The sequence below is a fragment of the Acanthochromis polyacanthus genome, chromosome 14 (assembly GCF_021347895.1).
Source record: "Acanthochromis polyacanthus isolate Apoly-LR-REF ecotype Palm Island chromosome 14, KAUST_Apoly_ChrSc, whole genome shotgun sequence".
NCBI lineage: Eukaryota > Metazoa > Chordata > Actinopteri > Pomacentridae > Acanthochromis > Acanthochromis polyacanthus.
The window spans coordinates 9,458,483-9,472,540 of NC_067126.1; the positions used below are offsets into that span (position 1 = coordinate 9,458,483).

General features: G+C 39.7%; 1 long non-coding RNA gene across 2 annotated transcripts in view; it reads left to right on the top strand.

The window, feature by feature from the left end:
• Nucleotides 1–324: 324 nt before the first annotated feature.
• The window catches only part of LOC110956175 (uncharacterized), a 56,297-nt gene continuing 42,563 nt past the window's right edge, over nt 325–14,058 (top strand). For both annotated transcript variants that reach the window (XR_007946667.1, XR_002596036.2), the window contains exons 1-2: nt 325–528; nt 617–674. This is a non-coding gene — a long non-coding RNA (uncharacterized LOC110956175). The remainder of the gene's footprint in view (nt 529–616; nt 675–14,058) is intronic.

Sequence of the window (14,058 nt, forward strand, 5' to 3'; positions counted from 1 at the left end):
TTTTTACTTACAACTGTTCTCGTGGATTTTTTGCGAGTGTTGCTGCTGACCGAGTGCATCCCTCGATAGCCACAGTTTGCCGTCTTGTAACAACAATGCACCAAAGTCAAACATGAACGTGGTGAGTTTAGCGGCTCGCTTCCCCAGTCAACAGATCTGAATCCTTTTGTATCTCGTCGAACAGAAGATGAGTATCATGAATATGCAGTTGACAAATCTGCAGAAATGAATCATGTCAACAACAACGGAGCAGAATCTCAGAGGAAGGTGTCCAACGTCTCATATAGAGCCGAAAGTAAAGGTGTGGCGTTCTTAATAAAGTGAGTTTATATGTGTTAGTGTGCGTCAGAGAGAAGGAAAAAAAGGCGTATATGGTGTGTGTTTGCTTGTGCCTGCAGCAGGGTGAAACATGGAGGTGTACGGGGGATGATCAGACAGAAGGCCATCTGAGAGCACAACACACACTCCATCTGGACTCACATTCACTGTGAAAAAGAGTGTGAAAGAAGAAAGAGACACACAGAGAAGGTGAGATTATAATCTTGAATCTTAAAAGACAACCTGTACAGTTTCTCAACCAACACACCGATGCTCTCCTCTCTCGGTTTTATTTAAGGTTTGCATTGATTTGCTGATCTGTCCGCCGCTGTTTGAGAAAGAAATCCAGCTTTCAGGTGAGTGACAAGAAAACAGATGTTAACGTGAGGAAATTAGAATCTTTTTTTCAGTACAAATGAAGCTTTTATGAAGGGAGGCAACAACTAATAACAGTTATTTATACAAGAGTTCTACCTATGGTTTGAGCTGAGAGTAAAACCTTCCCTGAATTAACAATGCAACATTTTTAAAATCAACCTGAGTAAGAAAACTGCAAGTGGCCTTTTCTAACCTGCTGTTGTTGCTGCATTTGTAATGTATTACATTGCTGCATCCATTTTTGCAAAAATTGTATTTTCCTACTGATATATGAAAATATATATGTATATGTATATATATATATATATATATATATATATATATATATATATATATTTATGATATCATCCTGGAGTCAGTGTGGCAGGTTCGCTGAGATGCCTAAAAAAATTCAATTCTGCAGCAGAACTGGTGTTGATATACCAGAAAAAAAAGGTGACACCGAATATTCACTTAAATTAATTGTATTTTTAGTATTTGTTTGTTTAATTCTCTTTGTTGGGAGTTTATTTGTGGCACTGTTTTTGAAAGCATCCTCATTTAATTGGAATTTTTCTACACATTTGGATGCATACATGCATTTTGTCAACAATTGTTGCACTTAAACAGGTAAACACAGAAGAAAACTGCTTCATTAGTATTTTTTTAATGTGACAGCCAATATATGAGAATGCTTTGAGGGAATTTCTTTAAATTTGGAACAAGTTGATTAAATATTGGTGACTTTAACCTCACAGACTATTTTTCTGGCCATAATTGAAAGAATTTACAAATTTCTGATAGTAGAAGTGATGGTCAATCCTGGATTGACATAAACGTAACCTGTAAGTTAGTCTGACTCACCAGATGTAGTCTTCAGGTATCAAGTCTTTCCGCTATGAATGTATTCCAGTTTTCCGAATTCTCTTCACAACAATAAGTCGCAAAGAATTTTAAGTTTTGCTGAAGATTTGGATCATGCAGCCCGTTTTTTCCCCTGTGAATTATACATTTTTTATGACAGTAGTTGCTTCCCCATAGGCAAATGTTCCACTGAAACTATTTCCCCGTCATGATTTTGAGTTAACACCATTGCAGCCACACCCAAGATGATTGTGATTGGTTAAAAGATATTCAAATAGTCCCCCCTATAGGAGAATGAAACTGAGGTGTAGTCAGACCATTCTACACAGCACAAACTGTAATTTTACTGGTTGTTGGAGCAGAATTCACAAGGGCGTAATTCTAGTTTTTGGTACCCTGTTTTTTCATGAGAATGACAATAAATTCTGTCAGTTTGGCAGTAGAGTCCTAGGATTTGTCAACACTACAAGAAAAAGTCAGCAAAAATGCATCACATCTGAATATCGCCCGCTTGGTTTACCGTGCACCAGTGGGCCACTATGTGGTCACATGACAGCTCTTCAGACCTTCAGTCAAACATGGCGGCTCAGTCACAAACTTTCACTTTTACTACAAAAACAGGTCAGTGTAAAGTATTTCTAAAAGCATCTGAGGTGAGAAATAACTGTGCAGTTGCTTAATCTGTCCTCATTTTAGTTCAACAGCGGCTAGTTTAGACGTTGTACAAAAGTTTCGCAATGAGTCCGACTTCCGCTCCCCGCACCAAATTTGCATGAAGTAGAGGTCAAATCTACTTTATGCCAATGAGCTGCAGGCAACTCAGGGGAAACACGTCGCAATGTAGCTCAAAATGCAGAATGCAGCACGGTTCATTTCACATAGACAATGAGATGCAAGAAATGGATGGATCCTGTGGACACGTACCTTTAGGATTTATCCTCTGAGGCCCATAAATGCTAACACAAAAGTTAACAGTAACCTGTTCAGTGGCTGCAGCGATATTTAAAAACAGAAACAGGACTGTCAGCCTCAGACTGGTGCAGGAGTGGTTTATCCTCCAGGGACCCAGAATGCCTCGATCACTGCAATTTCTCAAAGTGGTAGACCGACCAACAGACCAAACTAAACAGCTGAAATTACAATCCCAAATATATTTAAATACATTATTATCATATTGAATTTAATGTTATATTAATATTTGAATTAAAAGATAAAAGGGCCAATTACATACATCAGTTATTACAGTCAAAGTGGATGAAAAGTGCCTGCAGGATTATCTTCTGTTCACTTACACTGTTCATTCTTTTCTTCAGCTCTGCCCCAGGGCAGCTGTGGCTACAAATGTAGCTTACCACCACCAGAGTGAGAATGTATGAGTGAATGAATAATGGATCCATTGTAAAGCGCTTTGGGTGTCTTGAAAAGCGCTATATAAATGTAACTATTATTATTATTTTGATATCGAAAATATAAATGAGGTTGTATGTTGGCCGTGACAGAATAAACGTAGCATATTACCATCTGACCTGCGCGATGAGAAACTACACTGCCATTCTAAAGTTTGGGGTCATCCAGACAATTTCATGTTTTCCATGAAAACTTGCACTTTTATTCATGTGCTAACATAATTCCACAAAGGTTTTCTAATCATCAGTTAGTCTTTCAACACCATTAGCTAACACAATGTAGCATTAGAACACAGGAGTGATGGTTGCTGGAAATGTTCCTCTGTACCACTATGGAGATATTCCATTAAAAATCAACTGTTTACAGCTAGAATAGTCATTTACCACATTAATAATGTCTAGACTGTATTGATTAATTTAGTGTTTTCTTTATTGAAAAAAAAACTTTTCTTTCCAAAGTAATGACATTTCTACATGACCCCAAACTTTTGGACTGAAGTGTACATCCATGCACATGTTAAACTGCTGCTAACGCTAGTACTTCAAGCTTTAAGTTAGAAAACCACGCTGGTGTCAGATGTGTTCACACTTGGTTTGCAAAGATAATGCAGCTCATCAAAGCAATGACCACAGAAAATATGCTTCCAGGTGGAAAATGTAACCAACAATATCTAGTAAAAGAGATGCAGTTTGTCTAGTCTAGAAAATGTAAATAAGGTTGTATGTAGGATGTATCAAAACAAACCAAGTATATACCAAGTCTAGTGGAGCAACGCTTAACTGGTTGTTGAAGAATGTGATAAATGGCTCTTAAATATGCTTGTGTTGTGTTGTTGCTGGGCTAAATTGTGCTCAGTTTCAGTGTTTTCTTCCTTATAAACTAGTTCACCTTTGAATTTCCACTGAATTGAGGGCAAGTTTAGTCATTCGGAACATCTAATCTCTTATATATGTATAGATAGATAGACATATATTTAGAGAGAGATGCATTCACTTTTAGTCATTGTTTAGTGGGTGGGTGGTACATGCTGTCTGTCTTGGGAGACTTGCGAGCATCTGTTAAAAAACATATTGAGGTAAGAAGAGTGAATGAAACATTTTCCGATCTTGGAAAAACTTCCGAAGATGCAAAGAAGGTAAGCACGTCTGCCATTGTTTTAATTCAGCTCGTTTTGTGGGTCAGTTTGCACATGCGGCGGCCTATTATCAACCACGCCTCCGCTAAAATTGTGTAATCTGAAAATCTTGCAAACTCACGCTCACATGCACCGTTGCAGAGGTGTTGAGAGAGCTGACCTGTGGCCTCCTAATCAGCGCTCAGTGTGCTCCAGCGTGTTATATAAGGGAGCAGCGAGTGCTAGTCAGATCCTCCTACAGATGCCTGAGCAGTCACGACTAACGCGGATGTTCGCCATCCATCCACTCAGCCTGGCTAACGCAGACTTCACCTTAGCCTCTGCTCCTCAGGCCCACACAAACACACACATCCATACACACACACACAAAATGCATACTTTGCATACACAAGTGCAGTCGGGCATAAAAATTCCCACTTACCTGTGCAAGGTGCATATGTAGATTCTCACAATTATGTGGGAAAAACAGCTCAATTAGATCATGAGTTTAAGGTGGAGAATCTGGGGTGAGAAAATCTAAAACCAGATCCCCCTGAATTTTAGAGGACCTTCAGTGCTAAATGTTTCTGTTGCCATGTGATAAGTGATACCATCGACTCCGGCTCGCTCTACATATCCCTTGAGGTAAATAAAAAGAAGGGTAGCAAGTTTTGTACAAAAAATAAATGTACAAATCAAAGAGACAAGACACAGGTGAAAGTGATTTGGTGAATCAAAAAAGGAGGGAAAACCAGACAAAGGGAGGATGTGAAAACCTAAACGACACACAAGGAAAGGTGTTCAAAATACAACAGGAAGTAAACAAACCAAAACCCAAAGATCATGACACATATGGTGTTATTTTATTTGCTAGAAAACACAGCATAAACAAAATATATACTGCCAGTCCAAAAAAAAAAGTCACACACTCTAATATTTCATTGGACTGCCTTTAGCTCTGAGAATGACACACATTCACCATGGCATCGTTTTTGATAAGCTTCTGCAATGTCACAGCATTTATTTCTGTCCAGACTTGGATTCATTTTCTACCAAGATCTTATATTGATGATGGGAGTCGGAGAAAAAACTTGATGTAAAGACCTGACCATTCAGTATATTCAGGTAGTCAGCTGACCTCATTCTTTGGGAACATAACATTGCTGAACCTGACCAACCCCAGATCATAACCCTAACCCCCACAGGCTGGTAGACACTAGCCATGATGAGTGCGTCATTTCATCCTCCTCTCTTCTTACCCTGATGCCCCCATCACTTTGGAACAGGGTAAATCCGGACTCATCAGACCACATGACCTTCTTCCATTGCTCCAGAGCCCAATCTTAATGCTACCTAGCCTCACTGATCAGTGGTTTTCTTAGTTACACAGCTGTTTAGTCCCAATTCTTTGAGTTCCCTTCACATTGTGCGTGTGGAAATGCTTTTACTTTCACTATTAAACATAGCCGAGAGTTCTACTGTTGATTTCCTACCATCATCTAAGAGGTTTGTTCCGACCACATTCGTTCCTCAAAGATGATGGTTCTCCACTATCCTTCAGGTTTTAATAATGTGTTGAACGGTTCTTAACCCCATTTTAGTAGTTTCATCTCCTTAGTTGTTTTCTTTGCTTGAAGCAGGCCAATAATGTGACCCTTCTGAGACAGATTAACATCCTTTCCATGACCACGGGATTTGTCTTCCGACATACTTGTTTAAGAAATAAGAAGCTCCTCACTGCATCAGGTAGAGTGAAATAAGTTGTTTCACCTGAAACATATTCATCACTGCAGTAGTTATCCAATAGATGGCTCTTACCTATTTGCTTAGTTAAATCCAGGTGGCGACTTTTTTGGACAGGCAGTGTACCTTGCATATAGAAATGCAGTTAGGTAAAAAAAATCCTAGCCACATTAATATGTTAATTCTCACAAGTATGTTGGTAAAAAAGGCCAAATAATTGGATTCATGAGTTATAAGACCAGATCCTCCCCAATGTTAGAGGACCTACAGTACTAAATGCTTCTGCCACGCGATAATCTTGACAGCACTGACTCCGACTCATTCTATCAATCTTGAAGTTCTTCGTCTGTCTCGATGAGGTAAATGAACAGAAGGGAAGCAAATTTAGTAAAAACTAGCAAAAAAAAAAAACTAAATGTACAAATTGGCAAACAAAGACACAGGTGAAACTTATTTGGCAATCAAAAAAGGAGGGAAAATCAGACAAAGGAAGGAAATAAAAACATAAGCAACGCACAGGAAAATGTGTTCAAAGTAGAACAGGGTCATTACACATGTGGTGTTTTTGTTTGTTTGTTTTTGTTTTGCTGGAAAACTGCATATATATAAGTGCAGTTAGAAAAAAAGAAATCCTAGCCACATTAGCGAGGTGCATTTGTTAATTCTCACAAATACATATAAGGAAAAAGGGCCAAATAATCGGATTTATGAGTTCGAGATGAAGAATCTGTCATGGAAACAAAGGTAAAACCAGATTTTCCTGGATGTTAGAGGACTTACAGTGCTAAATGCTTCTGCTATCATGTGATATACATGATAGCATCGACTCCGGCTCATTCTACAAATCCCTCAAGTCCTGCATCTTTTTAGATGTATTTTTCCGGTCTCAAGGAAAAGGGTTATTTCACCACGGACCTGCAAAAGCAGCCTCTGGGACCTCCAGTACACCTCGGGCTCTGAGAAAAAGCCTGTAGCTGAGAATAGCAGGCAGATCCTACCCACCATCTGATGTTCTCATGCAGCGCTGTCTGCAGGGAGAGAGATGAACCCTGATGAATAAATATGAAGATAACCTGCACCTCTGCTGCACTTTCTCTCTTCCCGTTCCCCATATGGTTCCACTGAAGAGAAGGCTAAAGGAAAAAAAAAAAAAAATCATCTCAGATTTTCAAAAGAAGCCTCTGGGCCATTGTGTTTGTCTATGTGCATGTGCTGGTTTTTGTGTGTGTTTGTGCAGCATGTGTGCGTCTAACTGTCTTTCTTTGTGAGCCACCATCTGAATGTGTGCATACGCATTATTGTGTAGTGTGTTTGTGTAGTGTGTGTGTGTGTGCGTGTGTGTGTGGGCGGCACTGTGTAGGAGTGTGCTGTAGCTTTTTGACAGAGCCTCCAGTAGCATGTATTTGTGAATCTTTTGTTTTATTCTCCATCTCCTATTCAGCTCTGCAGTAATCACACCTCGCAGTGCCGCTCAAGTGCTGCTGCCCTTGAATGAAGGCAAACAAGAAAAAAAGGGGGCTTTGTAAGGACTAATTTCCACTGGTCATCAAAGCTGGATGTTGACAGTAAAGACGATTAGCTGGTATATATCAATCATTAGAATATTGCCTTGTTTTAAATCGTAAAACAGTGCAACAAACAGGATCAGCTCAGGAGCTGGCAAATATTAAGTCTGCTGCAAAAGGCAAGATCTGTTTTGAATATGAAAATAGTCAGATATCAGCAGTGGCATGGCTGAATAGGAAAGATATGTGGGTGGGGGAATCGATCCATTCGGGGCCAAACTGTACCTTGTTTTGACTGTCAGTAGGTCGACGTGACGAGGGGAGCCAGACAAAACAAAAGTGCTTTACGGGAAGAAAAGAACGAGTGAGAAGAAGCACATGTAGAAACAAGGACATTTAAAAGTTAAATGCAAAACACAAATACTGTGATGCTGAAATATTAATAGCTGTGGTTAAACCAAAATTTTCTTTGAAATCATACCTACGATTCAACCAGTCGAGTGGTTAACACAGGAAAAAGAAGGGCACTTTGTTAGCCTTCATGAATTCTGAAGATAAAAACCTTGTATTAGCAGCAAATTAAATCATTTGAGCGTGGTTATTTTCTACTGAAATGATAAGAAGAGACCCTGAATATATTCATATGATTTCTGAAAATAGATAAACTGGTGATCCAGGACAAGGACTATTGAAGGAGATAATAAAGACGAGTTAGCTGCTGTTTATATAGATGATCTGCCATGTTGGTTGTTAAGTTGTGAAACACAAGCTGCTGATTGCCGTCTGTTTAAAAGACCCTGTCCAGTGAAAAAAAGATTAAAAACATCCAATCCAGTGCAAAAACTCAAACCTGACAAAAACTGAAGGGGCATCAGGAACACAAGTAAAGAAAACAAGCAAGCAAATATGAGGTAAATAAATATTAGGAAATGAAATGTTGTACAAAATTCTAAATGTACAAATTGAGGAGAGACGATACAAGTGAAACTGATTTCTGAAAAAAAGAAAGAAGGGAAAACCAGACAATCGGAAGAAGTAAAAACACAAGCGACACACGAGGAAAGGTGTTCAAAATAAAACAGGAAGTAAGCAAAACAAAGCCCAACAACACACATGATAGAAACACAGCATAAGTAAAAGTGGTTGGGCACAAAAGCTGTCACACGTATTAGCAAGGTGCATATGTTGGTTCTCGCAAGTATATGGGGAAAATACTCAAATAATCAAATTTATGAGTCTTAAGTGGAGAATATGGGGTGAAAAAATCTAAAAACAGACCTGAATGTTAGCGGACCTACGTTGCTAAATGCTTCTGCCATGTGATATACATCGTAGCATCGACTCTGGGTCATTCTATAAATCCCTGTAGTCCTGCATCTTTTTAAATGAGGTAAAAGAACATAAGAGAAGCAATTTTGGAAAAACAAACAAACCGAAAAACATTAAATGGCAAGAGAAGACACAAGTGAAATTTATTAGGGACTCAAAAAAGGAGGGAAAACCAGCTAAGGGAGGAAGTCAAAACATAAACAACGCACAAGGAAAGATGTTCAAAGTAGAACAGAATACAACAAGAAGTAAACAAAATAATGCCCAAAGAGCATGACACATATGATGTTATTTGCTAGAAAACATAGCTTAAGCTAAATTTACCTTTGCGTACAAGTGTAGTTGGGTAACAAACAAAAACAAAACCCAAAGACCAAGACACATGGTGTGAACACTTCCACCTCAAAACTGCAGCGTACTGATGACAGTTTCAAAACTACTTCCTGGTGTTCAGGAAGGTGGCTGTGGGTCAGGTGGTAGAGCGGTCGTCCAATGATCGAAGGGTCGGCGGTTCGATTCCCGCTCTCACCTAGTCATGTGCTGCATGCCGAAGTTTCCTTGGGCAAGATTCTGAACCTCGAATTGCCTACTGGTGTATGAATGTATACTGACTGATGTTGCAGCTGGATTAGCAACCTGCACATTAGTGTGTGTCTGGGTGAATGGGAGCAATTGTTGTAAAAGCCCTTTGAGTACTCTGATGAGTAAAAAAGTGCTATATAAGAGCAAGTCCATTTACCATTTGTTCATATAACACAAATCTAAAGAACCAATCATGTCAGCTTGCATTGTGACTCTTATTCTTCTTGTTCAGAATTGGTTTCTGGCTCCAACGCGTATGATTGAATTCCTCCGATATTATGTCATTTTGTAGTACAGAGCAGTTTTATACTGTTTGAACAGAGTAACAGGTGAGCTGGTGTGCTTGAGCTGCAGTAAAAGGCAGGGGGAATAATTGCAAAAAGAGGCTAGGGCTTAGTTTTTTGCCATTTTAAGGCCAAAAGGGATTTTTTCATGGAGGAAACTAATAAATATGTACATTTGATGATGTGTTTCAGGGGTTAATAAGCTTAATAATTACATTATTCATTGATAGATTACACATTAGACAATATAAAACTGATTCATCAACAGCTTAGCAGCACTAAAACTACATTCGACTGTCATCTCAGGAACAAAACGTTGTGTGTGACCTTCATTTATTTAGTCTCATATCTTGTGAAAAAATATCTTATTTTGTTCCCCAGTAAGAAGTGCATTTTCTTACTGGGTATTTTGGATGTTTTTATTAAAGACTGAACCTGACTGTGGAGTTTGTATTCTAATCTCACAGCTGGATTCCCATCATATTTGCACAGGTGTTACATCATTTTCCTTTAATACAAACAACAACAAAAAATGTTATGAAGTCTGCGTATCGCTCGCATGTACTGATAAAACCCTCTCGGATTGTTTTAAGAGATGACTGAAACTCAACAGCGGTAGCAGAAACACAAACAGCAGCAGTGTTGTCATGCGTGTCTTCGACGTCTTTAACTGCAGTTTTTTCTCGTCTTGATGGATTTTATTTGCTCCTCTAAATGGGTCTCCTTGCTGCGATGATGAACATGCTAGATGAGCCTCCTAAATGTGGCTCTGAAGGTTTCATGAAAAAAAAACATTGAATAATAGAAGCACAAAAATACTTAATCATTTATTTTGAGAATAAACAGGATAAGACCCTGAATTACCGAGAAACAGCCCGTCCAGGAAGGTTCGGTACCTTTGCAAATCACTTTGCTCATACTAATTGTTTTGTTCAACTCAGTTCACAGCTCCGTCATCACTGACTATGTACTGTTTTTATGTTTTGTAAGTGTCGCATCCTCACTCTAATCAGCTCATCAGTAAGTGCAGTATTAAAGTGACGTCTTGGTCATCGATCTCTTCGGTCGGCTGCTCCCTCCAAAAGCTTGATTCAACATTCAGAGCAGAAAACAAGCCCATTAACGACTGTTTTGAAGGTTAAAACTGTAACCACCTGTGTGAACTAGAACTGTTACATCACAGTTGTTTGTGTGGATAACCAAGACTTAACTTACTGTCCATTAAAGGTGCTTTTGATCATAGTCTGAAGAGCTTTCATGAACAATAAAAGCTAGTTGGTTAGTGACACTGAGGATTGAGTACAAAGACTTCACCTTGAAGGTTCAGTGTTGAAATTTAGATTCTTCTCCCAAAACATAATTAGAATTTTTTGCCTCAAATGGTGCACTTGTTGGTCCATTCTGCATTCCTTGTATTTCTAGGTGTATTTGTAAGTTTTTGCAGGGAAAGAGTTGTGTTTCCTGGCATTACAGTGAATATATAATTAGTAAAGTCCATGCTGTCCATCATAAACAACCGCCTGTGATTTCTATCTTGATGGTGGAGTTTAGCTTACAGTCTGGTAGATACCACAGTCTGAATGGGGTTTAAAGCTGGAGTAAGTGCTTCCAATGACAAAGATTTGTCCAACTCCAGATCATTGGTAGCAACTGTTGATTCAGTTTTAATTGGAATTTAAATGAGTCAACTAGCATAAAAGTAAGAAAACACTGGTAGTGCTCCAGCTCCACGTATTCAGGCTCTTTATGTTCCATTGAACTTCCAAAACTAATCTGCAATCTTCTTTTCTTGGCAATAGTTATACCTTAGTTTAATCTGCACAGCATACATGCGACCACGTTTATATTTTCGACATTGAAATTTCAACAAACTGCTTTTAGTTGCTGGTTTACAACTCCATACGAGCCTGCAGTCGGCCAGGGTTTCAGGTAATCACCAGTGTGCGTGAACAAAATATTCATGTAACTGTTTAACTTGCTAGAATTTCTGGTGCTGACTCGTGAGGGCAGCAAAATTTAGTCGTTCATTTCACTTCCTGTGCATCTTTACATGCAAATTTGTGCACAGGACAGGAAAAAGTGGCAGTAGATTAGAGACATGGCGCATTGGACACATGCTAACTATTTAAATAGGCTAACTAGCTAAGCAACAGCAATTTTTCCGCAGAATCACCTTTAATATGATGACCTTAAAGCTGCTGTCCGGAGTTTCCGTTTGTTTTCAATTTATGTATCATTTTTTAACAAAGCTTAAATGTGTTAGTCTAGTTCGATACTATAATATAAAGTTAGTATAACGCGATATGAAAATTTATTCCTGAGCTCCGCCTTCCTCTCATAGACCCCCATGTTATTCCAAAAAGCGCCGGTCGCTGCCGACCAATCAAGTTCGAGCTTCAGCTTTGTCATGCTGTCAATCAACGGTTACGCGCACAGCAAGCAAGCCCATGCAGAGGTGGGCGAGCTACGCACTACGCAACCGCGCGCACTTTTGTTTTGCTTGTGGAGGAGAGAGCATCAGGGCTCAGCAACTTCCAGAAAAGTTACCAATCCCACGGCTTGTCAGGCCAAGAGACTGCAGGACGTTTTTTGGCTCGGGGTGCTCGCGTCGCTCCCCGACCACGGCCTCCATAGCCCGCCTGACGGCTTCGTTTAGATGCCCGACCTCTGGAGGAAGATGTTGGGGTGTCTGGGACATACTCTTCGTCAGAGGAGTCATGCAATTCTGAACTCTAGATAGAAATAAATAAACAATTTAACACATATACACGCGTAACTGCACTAAGTTTGATAAACAACGTCATCGAGAGGGAGTGTAATCACATATTGAAACTTTACTCGTTCGTCCTAGCAGATTCATGTTATTCTGGTATTAGGACAAGTTAGACTCAATACAGAATTCTAGCGTAATTCCTGTATTATTTACTAAATGTACTAAATGTAGAAGAGTGGAAAACAGCAAAACAGGCAAGATGCTGCAGCACTCCGGACACTTCTCTCATGTACTGCGCTCGTGCACAAATAAAGGGGCGAAATCAGAGGGAGGGACCAACAGTGTTTTGGGAGACTCTGCGATTCAAACTCCGGACAGCAGCTTTAACCAAACAATAAATCAGCTAGTTTAATCACTAACTATTCTGCAAAAAAAGGCAAATATTTGTTGTTTCCCACAAGTCTCAGATTGTCTTTTCTCTGTTTTATCTTTGTAAACCTGAGATATTAAAATACATAATGCCATGGCTCAGTATAAGCCTTTAGGGGGAGATTATGCACAACAGTGGGCATGATTATTCCTTATACAGTGAAAACATGGAGTCTGTTACTTTGTTTGACAGACATCCATGCAGTGTCTTTTATTTCAGACATACAGCACGGAAAAATGTCTATTATACTTGAGTAAATGAAACCCCAATTAGCAAACGCTGGTTACAACATCTTATCAAGGGTGCAAACAATTCCACAATATGAGCCTCCAGGTATGTTTTCCCAAGTTTAATTGAGAATATAGTCGACAGTATTCGTAGAAACCCTGCAGGTCATTTGCAGGGGAATCCTTCTTGGACTACTGCCAAATACAGATGACCTCTGCAGTTATTACTGTGCTAATAGAGCTCAAACTGCATCTCATTATCCAACATTTATCATGCGGGCCGCTCGCTTTTGAATTAAACATAGCGGCATGTGATCATTTATGTCATATATGCTGATTTGTAATGAATATTCTACAGGAAAAAAACGTGGCATCACTGAATGTTTTTACGTTCCAGCCTGCCAGCAGTGGGGTGTCTTCCTTTAATGCCGAGGAAAAGGCAGTTCTGTCATCATCTGGCACCAGACTCGTGTTGAGCAAGTAGAGCATGTCGGATCTGACGGAGGGCTGCCACCAGCGAGAAACGCATTCGAATACGACAAATTAAATCTGCGAGCCAAAAACAGACAGGCATGTTGGCACACAGGTACCTCATTTACTATATTAAGAGCTGTGCATTGCACGGCAGCTGCCCACAGGCATAGCTGGGCTTCTTTATGCCTCTCTGCGGTATTAGGTGAAATAAGGTCATAAAATTAATCATATTGAAGCCACAACGAGGTGTTCTGAGGTGAAGTTTTATCCTAAAAGGCCTTTGTGTTCGTGTAAAGGGCCTGTTAAATTACATGTTTACATTGTGGCACCTTTATGTCTCTGTTTTGCGGCTTTTATGGGGAGTTGTATTTAACATAAACTTGTAATTAATCTTGCAAATGTGGTGCCTGTGTGGCGGCGAATCAGCCAGATCAAGAGAGAGAGACAAAGAGGGAGACGTACATCGCCTCATGTAGAGAGATGAGAAGTCAATGATGTGTTGTGTAATAATGGAGGCATATTTCTGCCTCATTTGTGCAGTCAAAACTCCCGGGATTCTCGCAGCTTCTCTCTGGGCTTAATGCATCCGATGTGCACGGCTCCTCGCAGCACTGACACCACCTTAACACCGTAAACAACCGGGCGAATCTATGTGTATATGTGCGGCCGGGTTTTTGCCTATAAGGCTAGCGATGACGCCGAACTCGGAGG